Here is a 13,230-nt window from a genome sequence, read left to right as displayed (position 1 = left end):
AGCACGCACGTCCGATGCTGGTGCAAGGGCGTGCCACCTGACCTATACCTGGTCGGGAAGGTGATGGAGATGCCTCGCTTAGTTTCCTGCATGGCATACACGTAAACATTAAATACGAGCCTCGATCGGCTCTCAGGTTGTCCTGTGAATCGGCTCAAGGAGCCGATCCACCCATGATTCGCACGAGGTGTATGAATATATGGTGGTCCTGCTTGATCAAGATAAAGCTAAAACGATCTACGACGATTTGGGGTTCTCACCGCATAATCGGATCATCCTACTCGTGATTGGGCCTCGCGGTCACGCACGGTGATCGTAAGCCGATCCTAGACAAGGCCTAAAAACCAACACGAGATTGATCCCCGGAACATCCTGTCTAGGGCTAGCAAACTACACCCTACGCGTCGCTGGATCCTCCAACCCTTTGTAAGCCCTAACTATGCAGATATTAAACTAATCCTTGAAGAACAAGGAGCAACCATAACGGATCGGATCTACTAAATAATGATCAAGCGGGGTGCCGCCCCTACACCTAAGATAGGTGTAAGGGCGGCTAGATGTCTAAGGGTTGCACTACGACGGCATATGATACGAAGAACAATGCTAACCCTAACACATCTAAGATAACTACGTTGCTCGCCATCAAAAAGGCTTCGGTACGAGCAACGCATGAACAACGAATAAACTTGTCTGCCTAGATCGCAAGATGCGATCTAGGCAGCATGATGCTTACCGGAAGAAACCCTCGAGACAAGGGAGTTGGCGATGCGCCTAGATTGATTTGTGATGAACGTGATTGTTGTTTATTTCATAAACCCTAGATACATATTTATAGTCCGTAGACTTTCTAACGTGGGAACAATCCCCACCGTGCACGAGACAAACTCTAACTAACCGACACGTATCCTACTATATTACAGATACACGGGCAAACTAGCCCAAACTTTGCATAACAGGCCGATTCACGTATTTCTTCCATGTATATTCTTCAAGTCCATCTTGATCGCGGCCCACCTCTGACTCGGTCAAATTCTGGTGATAACACATGCCCCCCTGGTTTTGGAATTGATAATTCCAAAATCACTCTGCTTTTCTTCGTCGGGTCATGTCGTGGCGAGAGCGGAACCGTCGCGATATCCTTCATCATGATGCCTTGTCTTCTCAACTTCTCTGCAAAATTTGATAGCTTTAGCATCACTTCCTCGGAAACTGCAATGGCATTAAATCTCCACTAGGCTCCTCCTTATTTAACTGTGCCGATTGATTAGCCCTCTTCATCTCCTTCCTCTGTTCTAGCTATCGGCACCGAAAAACCCTCTTTCCCTGTAGCAATGTCTTCCTCTTCCTCCGTCTCCTCCGGCCTCTCCCTCCAGTCTTCCTCCTCGAGCGAGCCGGAGTGGAACTTTGATCATGTGCCAGACGGCCCACCCGAAGCACTCGTCGGGTCAGATGGCGACCTGCCACTGACCGATGGGGAAGACGACCTCAAGTTCCTCATCGAAGGGGAGCTGATAAGCGAAAGCGAAGACGACCTCCATCCCTGGGTGAAACCCACCTCCTCCGACGGGAAGGAGGAAGAAGAAGAAGTAGAGGAAGAAGCGGAAAAGGAGGAAGATGATTCCTCCTCCTCCGCTAAGCATCCGCCGGCAAAGCGATTCCGCGCTTGGGCGGACAGCGAGGACGATGATGATGACGAGGAGGAAGAGGAAAAGAGGAGGATGAATCCTCCTCCTCCGCCGGATATCCGCCGGCAAAGCGCTTCCGCTCTTGGGCGGACAGCGAGGATGATGATGATGACGAGGAAGAAGAAGCTCCGGCCGAGGGCTGGGGCAGCAGTGACGAGGAACTCCCTGGAAGCAGCGCCGACGGCAGCTACAACGGCGACGATGGGGACAGCGACGACCCCTAGAACAGGGGCAAATTAGTGTAGGACTAGTAGTAGCAGTGCACTAGGCATCAGATCCCCCTTTTGAGAGCCATCGGCTCTTTCCTGTAAAGCCGCTCCTTTGAATTAATAAGAATTGTTCTTCCAATTTAACTTTCAATTAATCCAATTTCAATCCTTCCGCTCGCCACACCAAGACCGATAGCAACGTATCGGATTTTTTTTTTAGACGCCCATGAAGCCAGACTCAGATACCGATTAGACCGTCAGTCAAGCACTTCTCAAATTCAGACTGTGATTTGATATCCGACCATAATATTCCGCAATCCTACGGCTCGATGGCTGTTCATCGGCTGTTTTGAGAATCCAGTCTCCTTCATTTTCTTGCAGTAACAGGACGGTCCAAACCCTGTAGATGACGACGGCTTCCCTTTCAGGCTCCTCTCCGTAGCTCTAGCAGTCTGCTTCTGCAACGACTCACCGCTTTCGGAGAAGGTTATGGTGCAGGGTCAGCCGATGCAACTCCAATCGGCTCCACAAACAGAGTGTCTATCAAATCAGCTGCCCCCCGAGCCTCAGTCAAAGTGAGAACGGTGGCGAGGATACACAGTTCAGTCCAAAGGCCCTGAACTCAGGCAAATTGAGACAGCCACCATGCAGAGGTCCTAATCATGTCTACGAACGTAGCTGGGAAAATAGCCAACTTGTAGACGCATCAGAACCGATCACCCTTCTTCCTTTGAAAGCCGATATTGCAGATGAAGTACCAACGGCTTAAAGAGCAAAGGGTTGTCTTGTGCCAAAACTGACGTTTCTGCCAGTACTGCTGAACTGTCGCAAAGGGTTGGAAGTCCTCGAAGAGAAGGTTCAGGTACCCAAAATCGGCTCATTGTTTACTCCCTCGAGGAAGCAGAAGGTATCACAACTGGACTGAAAACCGACCTGGTCGAAATCCGTGTCTTGAACACGCAGCCGGTAGATCTTGTGTAAATGTACTAGAGTCGATGGCTATGCATCGGCTTTGTTTCTTAGTTCTAAAGTCGATGTCCGTGCATCGGCTATATATCGTGATGCTGATTTTTTTTTTTACTGACCGATTTTTCTATCGGCCCCCAACATTTCACTGCACACATGTTCATCTGCACATGTTCATCTGATTAGATGCCCCCCGAGCCGAATCTCGTCGGTAGCTCGCGGATATCGGCTCTGTAGCTTAGCCAAGGCACTGTATTTGCACGTCGGCTCCGGTAGGATCAATGTTGATTTTTCCTAACTCATCAGTCGACGTAAAACCGCTGCCCAGTAGATCGATGTTGAACACAAGCAGAACATGTGGTGAGGATAATTTTGGCCGATTGCTGGAATCGGCCTCCATATTGAATCGCTCAATGAAGGTTTTGTAATGTTCCTTCATAGATCTTTGGGGCCGATCCCAAGGATCGGCCTCGCCACGTTTGCTCATCAGTTTGTTCTTGCTACACGGTCAGGTCGGTGGATAAGACCAGCCTAACCCTGCCCTTCGTCACGTCGATGCGCTCGCAGTCGTCCAAATTGATACCTGAGAGTGGCTCTTGGCCTCGTTGTTTCCCAAGCGTTCATGCCAGCCGTTGAAATCTCGGCTGAGTCATCGGCACTGGACGACCTCTACCTCATCTCCATCCTTCGTATTACGCATTGGTGCATCGTGGAGGGAATGCAACAGTTGGCGTGGATCCAATCTCTTCCTAGCAGAACAGCATAGGTGCTCTTGCTATCAACGATGAAGAACGTCGTAGGGATGGTTTTCCTTCCTACGATCAGATCCACGTTCAGAACACCTTATGCGTCAGACGCTTGGCCGTTGAAGTCGCTCAATGTCACGTTGGTCTTGATTAGATCCGAGCTAGAGCGTCCCAACCGACGTAGCATAGAGTATGGCATAATGTTGACTGCCGCTCCGGTGTCCACCAGCATCTTGTTGACAGGCCTCCCATCGATATAACCTCGCAAGTACAGGGCCTTCAGATGTCTGTAGCTTCTTTCTCGTGGCTTCTCAAAGATAACCGGCCGTGGGCCGCAGTCAAGTTGTGCCACAGGTGCCTCGTCTAATCCTGGAGCGCTAAACTCCGTCGGAAGGATAAACACCATTTTTGTGCCAGCCGATGTCTCATCATCGGCTTTCTTTTGCTTGGGGCGCCACTCCATTTTTTGTGGTCGACCCTCTTCATCCAGGGTTCGTTGGATCTTCGTGGCCAGATCAGGCCGCGCCTTTCTTAGCGTGTGCAGGTATAACCTTTCGGCTTCCTCCAAGCCGCGCAGTCGCTGAACCCTACGCTTTTGGGAACGGCTGAGTCCATCAGGGCACCACCTTGGCCGGTGGTACCTGTCTTCTTCTTCTTCATCATCGTCTTCCAAATCCTCGAGATCTTCCACCCGAGGGGACTCAGCGCGCTTGCTTCGAGGTGGGAGAGGCCCTAGACGTTTGAACACGGACACGTTAGCTGCATCCTTCCTCTTCTATCTACATTCTGGGCAGTTGCCGATTGTAGGCAATCGGCTCATTCCTGAATCCCAGCAGTGTCTGAAGAAGGGGCAATCCCAGTGCCTATCCTCGTCGTCTTGCTTCCTCGATTCTTCCTTGGCACGGCGCTCGTACTCCTCCTCATCGCGATCGTGCCGTCGATGTCTCCTGGCGTCCCTAGCCAGACGATCTCTATCATCATCGTCGCTGGATCGTCGGCGTTGGCTATATTGACTCACATACTTGTTGAGGAGGTGATCAGAGAGAGGTCGCTGATATCTTACATTCTTTACTTCTCCCTCTGTGATGTAGCGCTTGCCATCGTGACGGAGCCGATCGCGTGGAGTGGCCTCCTCTGTGTTCTTGCTACGAGAGCAGCTGCCCTCGTCTCCATCCTTGCCAGAGTGGTGTCCAGGTCCTACCATGTTGATGTTGAACGAGAATCCTGGCTGGCAACCTTCAGGGTAAGTGCACTCCACCATGTTAACGGCGGGGAAGGGGTGGGTGTCAACCTTCATGGCGTACTGGTTAAAAATCAGACGTCCTTGTTCTATCGCCATTTGGATCTGCTGACGCCACACCCTGCAGTCGTTGGTGGCATGGGAGAACGAGTTATGCCATTTGCAGTATGGCTTTCCGTTCAGCTCCTGTACCGTGGGGATTTTGAGGCCTTCGGGTAACTTCAACTGCTTCTCCTTGAGTAGGAGGTCGAAGATTTGCTCGGTTTTAGTCACGTCAAAATCGAACCCTGCGGGCGGACTCGGTGGCTTAACCCATTTGCAGGACACGGGGGTTGCCCCCCGAGTCCATTCAGCCACTTCTACTTCTTGATCTCCCGCGGAGCCTTCGTCTTCATCTGCCTCAACCAGGACTACCGCACGCTTGAATTTGTCCTGGTACAAGTCCGGGTGACACTGTTCATATAACGACAGTTTCTGAACCATGTGCGCCAGTGAAGGGTAGTCTGCTTGGGAGGCCATATCCTTGATTTGTGATGCAAGGCCCACCACTGCCAACTCGACTGCTTCCTTTTCAGTCACACGAGCCGAATAACATCGGTTCCTTAGATTTACGAAGCGGCTGGACGTATTCCGCCACGGTTTCTCCACGCTTCGACGTATTTGTGCTAGATCGGCAAGGCCGGACTCGGAAGCCTCCGAGTGATGCTGCATGTGGAACTGTTCTTCCAATCGCTTCCAAGTCCGGATCGAGTCTGGTGGCAACGAAGTGTACCACCCGAAAGCCGATCCTGTGAGGGACTGTGCGAAGAACCTCACACGTAGCTCATCTGCTGCCGAGATCGTGCCCAGCTGTGCCAAGTATCGGCTCACATGCTCGATGAAGCTGGAACCATCTGATCCATTGAACTTGGAGAAATCAGGAAGCCGATATTTGGGTGGTAGCGGGATCAACTCGTACTCGTTGGGGTACGGCTTGGAATAGCCGATTGTCCTCCTTTTCGGCACCATGCCGAACTGGTCTCTCGGTATGGTGCCGATTTGATCCGCGGTGCTGGCTGCAGGAGTCGAACTCTGAAGATTCGCCGGAGTGGCATACTTAGCCAGCCATGCTTGCTTTTCCATCTCTGAGCCAACTGCAGGAGCTGAGCTCTGGAGGTTTGTTGGAGTGGCGTACTTAGCTAGCCACGTCTGCTTCTCAAGATCTGTCGCTGAAGTTCCTCCTGCTTTCCGAAGTCCCTGCTCGTTGCGGCCTGGTTTGTGAGCGCCCGATTACCGCGAGTGCGGCACGTATGTGCACGTGTACCCGTGAGGGATCTCCTTAGGCGCCTCGTGCAAGAAGCCGGTAGTCACTAGGGTCACCACCGATCTTGTAGACGACGAATGCCGGTGAATTCGGCACTTCTGGTGCTGCCAACGCGAATGGCAGCGGTGGACGGGACTGGAGTGGCATCTCTCCTTGGTATGTCCCGAGAGCTGGTCCTGACGGAGAGTACTGGTGCCTCATGATCTTCTGGATCACCCGAAGAGCAACACGCTCCAAAGTGTTCACCAGGTTCTCAGAGTGGCGGTGCAGCGAGTGAGCCACCATGTAGTTAATCTCCTGACGCAGGGACCTGGTGCGTTCTTCTGACGGGGCGGACAGGTCTACTCCATCGAGCGCACCTTCAGGCGAGAACCCTTTCCACCTGATGCCATGTGAGCGGGTTCTGTGAAAGGAGCCGATGAGGTCGGCTTCGAGGATCGCTTTGACCTCGTCATACTTCTTCTTGAGCTCCTCGGTCGGATCCTCGTACGTGATCGGAGTGCCGTCCGCCATCTCGGATGTAGATGGCGATGTGGTTGATGTCGAAGATTGTCCCACCGGGCGTGCCGGAATGTGTTGCGGTCAGAAACCCACTGGCGAGCAGCGACGGGCAACACGAGAGAGCCGGGAGCAACTTAGGGCTGCGGCTGGCCCTGGTCCCTCCGAGCGACGGCCCGCAAAGACTCCGGCACGCACGTCCGATGCTTGGTGCAAGGGCGTGCCACCTGACCTATACCGGTCGGGAAGGTGATGGAGATGCCTCGCTTAGTTTCCTGCATGGCATACACGTAAACATTAAATACGAGCCTCGATCGGCTCTCAGGTTGTCCTGTGAATCGGCTCAAGGATCCGATCCACCCATGATTCGCACGAGGTGTACGAATATATGGTGGTCCTGCTTGATCAAGATAAAGCTAAAACGATCTACGACGATTTGGGGTTCTCACCGCATAATCGGATCATCCTACTCGTGATTGGGCCTCGCGGTCACGCACGGTGATCGTAAGCCGATCCTAGACAAGGCCTAAAAACCAACACGAGGTTGATCCCCGGAACATCCTGTCTAGGGCTAGCAAACTACACCCTACGCGTCGCTGGATCCTCCAACCCTTTGTAAGGCCTAACTATGCAGATATTAAACTAATCCTTGAAGAACAAGGAGCAACCATAACGGATCGGATCTACTAAATAATGATCAAGGGGGTGCCGCCCCTACACCTAAGATAGGTGTAAGGGCGGCTAGATGTCTAAGGGTTGCACTACGACAGCATATGATACGAAGAACAATGCTAACCCTAACACATCTAAGATAACTACGTTGCTCGCCATCAAAAAGGCTTCAGTACGAGCAACGCATGAACAATGAATAAACTTGTACTGCCTAGATTGCAAGATGCGATCTAGGCAGCATGATGCTTACCCGGAAGAAACCCTCGAGACAAGGGAGTTGGCGATGCGCCTAGATTGATTTGTGATGAACGTGATTGTTGTTTATTTCATAAACCCTAGATACATATTTATAGTCCGTAGACTTTCTAACGTGGGAACAATCCCCACCGTGCACGAGACAAACTCTAACTAACCGACACGTATCCTACTATATTACAGATACACGGGCAAACTAGCCCAAACTTTGCATAACAGGCCGATTCACGTATTTCTTCCATGTATATTCTTCAAGTCCATCTTGATCGCGGCCCACCTCTGACTCGGTCAAATTCTGGTGATAACAGCAAGATGACATTTAGTAACCGTAGGAGTGGTTACACCCTTCATCTCGGTCATCTTGAACCTCTTGAGCATGTATTGGAGATATTTTGCGTGATTGATGAAAGTCCCTTCTCTCAATTGCTTGATCTCAAAACCAAGAAACAACTTCATATCTCCCATCATAGACATCTCAAACCTATCGGTCATAAGCTTTGAAAATTCATCATTGAAAGCTTTGTTAGTAGAGCCAAAGATAATATCATCAACATATAATTGACAAACGAAAAGCTCCCCATTGACCCTCTTAGTAAAAAGAGTGGGATCGATTAGCCCAACATCAAACCCATGGTCTATCAACAAATCTTTAAGGTGCTCGTACCAAGCTCTAGGAGCTTGTTTGAGACCATAAAGTGCTTTATCAAGCTTATATACATGGTTAGGAAAGTTGAGATTCTCAAACCCGGGGTTGTTTAACATAAACCTCTTCATGCAAAGGACCATTAAGAAATGCACTTTTCACAGCCATTTGTTGTAACTTAAAGTTATGATGCGATGCATAAGCAAGAAGGATACAGATGGACTCAAGGCGAGCCATAGGAGCATAAGTTTCTCCAAAGTCAATTCCTTAAAATTGAGAGAAACCTTGAGCTACCAATTTTGCCTTGTTCCTCACAACATTTCCAAACTCATCTTGCTTGTTCTTGAAAATCCATTTAGTGCCTATAACATTGCGGCACTCCTTTGGCTTCTCTACTAAGGTCCAAACTTTGTTGCGCGTGAAGTTGTTGAGTTCCTCATGCATAGCTTCCAACCAATCCGAATCTTCAAGAGCCTCAAATACTTTCTTGGGTTCCACTAAGGAGATATAAGCATGATTATTGCTAAAGTTAGCCAATTACCTTCTTGTGGAAACTCTTCCTCTTACATCACTTAGGACCTTGTCATGAGTGTGACCAAGAATTTCCAAGTTCCTATCTCTTCTTGCTAGACGATGAGCCTCGATCTCCTCCTTGGTTCTTCTTGGCCTTGGAGGTATCACTTGATCAACTTGATCATTTGGGTCCCCGTCTTGACCTTCAACTTGAGCTTCCTCAATTTCTTGAGAGTGCTCAACATCATGTGCTTGATCTTGGACATCGTTTGGTGAGGAGAAAATATCAAATGGATACTCATCGGAGCCATCATGAATCCTTGGTTGATCTTGTCCTTGATCTTGCACACTAGAGGGAGGGTCTTGTTCTTGTTCTTGGGTTGGTCCATCATTAGCTTCAATAGATGGGGTTTGTTGATGTTGAGAAGATGAGGGCTCCACCGTGGTAGAGCATAGTCCTTCCCGAGACGCCACACCGTGTCCCTCAATGGGGCGGAAAAATCCCACACCCATTCTTACTATGGCATCTTGAGGTATTTCATCACCTACACAAACATCAACTTGCCCCACTTGGGAGCCATCATTTTATTCGAACTTCACACTACAAGATTCGATGATAATCCCGGAGGATACATCAACGACTCTATAAGTATGAGATTCGGCACCGTAACCAACAAATATACCCTCCAAAGCTTTAGGAGAAAATTTGGATAAACGAACTCCTTTGATTTTATAGAAACACTTACACTTGAACACCTTGAAGTATGAGATATTAGGATTGTTCCCGGTGAGTATTTCATATGGAGTCTTGTTCAAGCCCTTGCGGAGATAGAGCCGATTAGAGGAGTGGAAAGCGGTGGAGATGGCTTCGGCCCAAAAGTTATAGCGGGATTTATACTCCGCCATCATAGATCTTGCAATATCCATAAGATTCCGGTTTTCCTCTCCGCGACACCATTTTGTTGAGGGGTGTATGCAGCGGAATATTGATGTCGAATCCCCTCATCACTAAGAAAATCATTGAGTGTATAGTTTTTGAACTCGGAGCCATTGTCACTTCTTATTGCCATTATAAGGAGGTTGTGTTGGTGTTGCACCTCGGTGGCAAAGTCAATGAAGATTTGTTGAGTCTCATCTTTCCTTTTTAGAAAGTAGACCCAAGTGTATCTTGAGTAGTCATCAACAATCACCAAGCAATGTTTCTTCGCACCAAGACTTGCATGAGTGGTGGGACCTGAGAGATCCACATGAAGGAGCTCCAAGATCCTCTTGGAAGAGATAATAGTCTTGCTTGGGTGCAGAGAGTCATGCATTTTGCCTTCAGCACAAGCCCTACAAACACGATCTTTGGCAAAAGACACATTTTCCATTAGTCCCACAATATGGTTCCCCTAGTGAAGACTTTGCAAACTTCTCATGTTGACATGGGCCAAGGGGCGATGCCACAACCAACCCACATCCGCCTTTCCGAATAGGCACATCGCACTTGCCGTGGTGGTCCCCGAAAAGTCCACCACATACAAGTTATGTTTGCGATACCCAACGAAAGCGACTTTCAGAGTCTTGCTCCACAAGAGGACCACAATATCTTTATCAATAAAGACAGCGAAACCCATCTTGCCAAGGGCAGAAACAGAAAGCAAATTGTAACCAAGGGTTTTGACAAACATGACATCCACAAGAGTAATGTTGTGTGCAGCCACAACCTTGCCAAAACTCAATACCTCGGATGTAGAATTATCGCCAAAGGAGACGCTGATATGATTTATGTTGGGCCTCAACTCCTTGACGAGGTTCTTGCCGCCGGTCATATGACTTGTACATCCACTATCAAGTACCCATTTTGACCCTCCGGCGGCATAGTCCTACATGAGATCAATTCTTGGATTTAGGTACCCATTTTTCAATGGGTCCTCTTTTGTTAGCAACAAGGGTCTTTGGGACCCAAATCGACCAAGCAACATAACCATCATATGGACCAATATATTTTGCATAAACATCACCATAATAATTTAAATAAAACATAGTGAGGGTTAGCAATTCCCGCATCATCATCATTAATGATGTTGGCCTTAGGGGCTTCATCATTAGTGATAACCTTCTTTTGTGCGGGCTTGGTTTTCTTCTTGTTAGCCTTCTTTGCCTTGGCAATATAACTAAGGCCCTCCTTCCCATTGTTTGACCTTTGCATACTCAAAAGATCATCCAACAAAAGTTTACTTTGGGGATAGGAGGCCTTAGCAAGTTCATCCTTCAACCTAGCATTTTACTCAATAATATTTGCATGATCACATGAAGAGGTAGAGGAACTAGGTATGTCATATGAAGCAAGCCTAATTTGAAGTTGCTCATTAGAGTTGGAGAGGAGAGAGTATTCACTCTTCAAGGCTTTGTGAGCCTTGTCTAGTTCATCTAGATCCTTCACAAGTTCCTCATGATCAACACCAAATTTGGCCTTTTCCTTTTTAAGCACTTTAGTCTTAGCCCTAGCAAGATCTGTAGCTTTAGTGAGGTTGTTAATTTCATCTTGAGGCTCTTCAAGAGAAGCTATAGTTTCTTGACTTTCCTCAAGAGCATTTTTAAGGGCATGTATTTCAAGAGAGTCTTCTCTCTCTATTTGACTTTTTTATCAAGAGTATTATCTAGTTGTGCTAGACGAACCATGAGATTTGAAACATGCCTTTTAGTGTCACCTTGTAAGTTAAGAATGAACTCATCAAAATCAAGCATTTCTTGTTTCACTTTTAAACTAGCATGATCAACCCCTAGATCATTTGATATGTTGGGCATAGAGGGGTTAGGAGATGATACCTCGGAAGATTTACACTACTAGGAAAAGGCTTATAGCCGCACTCCTTACCGCCGGCAAATACGAGCTGAAGATGCCGGCGGTAATACCTTCCAGGGGGGCCTAACAGTACCGCCGGAGAAATAGGTAGGACGGCGCCGGGGGTGGCTCCATTACCGCCGGCGAAATGGAAACGGAGGCGCCGGGGGTGCAATGGGCCACGGGGTCCCATTTGGGCCTAGCCTTACCGCCGGCAAATTGGGCCCAAAGCGCCAGGGATACTGGGTTGTACCGCCGGCGAACGTGCGCAGTACATGCCGGCGGTATCGCCGAGCCAGGGTGGGCCACCCGGCCTTAACTTACGGCCGGCGTCTTCGGCCAGCAGATGCCGGCGGTAACGGGCCCTACCGCTCGCAATTTCGTTTGTAGGCGTCGGCGGTAACCTGGGCATGTCCATTTAGGACGACCAGCCACCTACCACCACCCACACACACTCATATGTGATGGCAAATCAACCCAAGCACTAGTTAGCTCATTCCCCCACCCATTTTAACTATTTCAACCAATAAAATATGATGTATTTGAGCAAATCATGCACTACCTAGCCTCTCTAGCATGATTTGCATAATCTAGATCTAGATCTATCTCCTCCCACCACCTTTTCCACTAGATCTAGCTAGATCTTTCCATTTCTTAGATCTCTAGATCTCTCAAGCATTAAAGTCGACGTGTGGCGTCTCTCCGGTGCTTTTGGACGTCGTGTCAACTAATAGGTACATAACTAAATGAGTGGAATGTTCATGTGTTGGCGAAAATTCGCGGTTATATCACTAGTGGTGGCAAAAGGTGGTCCATATATGTAAATGCATTGTTTTGCATTTGTTTACGCGTGCAGGAACATTGAGTTGCCAATGTTTTGCCGGAATGTTGATTAACTTCCGTTCCGGCGAATTTTGGAACTCCAGCATGACAATATTTAGCAAAGGTAATGCCGAATTTTTTCCGTGAAAACCGAGACGGCGGTGTGTAATCAATTATCTTGTCTTGTAGGCGGCGATGGTCATCGCGATGAGGGAAAGCGTCGTGGATAGATACGTGGAACGCGCGACGGCCGACATGTATCGAAAAAAGCGAAAGGATATAATGTGTCCTTGTCGAAGATGCAAGCTAGGATCATTGTTTGACCCCTTCTCAGGCATAGTGAATCAACACTTGCTCGAGTATAGTTTCATGGAGGGGCATACTCAGTGGATGAGTGATGATGGAGATGATGATATCGATGGTGATGATGATGGAGATGATGATGGTGGAGATGATGATAACGAAGGTGATGGAGAGGATGCCCCACACGACAATGGAGACGAGGTTGAAGAGGATGGTGCACACGTTGATGGTGATCAAGAAGGCCAGGAAGAACATGCGGTCGACGAGGACATGAGTAGAAATACCCCGCTAACCGCGGCCGTGCAGGACCGTCATGTTCAAGTACTTCTTCTCAGAAACACATCGACCGACCCCAAAATCGCTGGTAGACGGAAGGCTAAGCTGGATCAACTCGAGGTAGACTCGAGAACTCCGTTGTACGATGCAGCTCATGGGACGGAGGAGAGCCTTCTGAGATACGCTCTCGATATTATGGAGATGAAGCCTTGTATTGAGAGGGAATACTTCTCATGCATCCAAAATCCTTGAGCCAAAAACTATGCCATTCG

Source organism: Lolium rigidum, chromosome 3, assembly GCF_022539505.1.
Source record: "Lolium rigidum isolate FL_2022 chromosome 3, APGP_CSIRO_Lrig_0.1, whole genome shotgun sequence".
Taxonomy (NCBI): domain Eukaryota; kingdom Viridiplantae; phylum Streptophyta; class Magnoliopsida; order Poales; family Poaceae; genus Lolium; species Lolium rigidum.
This window is presented reverse-complemented; position numbering follows the sequence as displayed.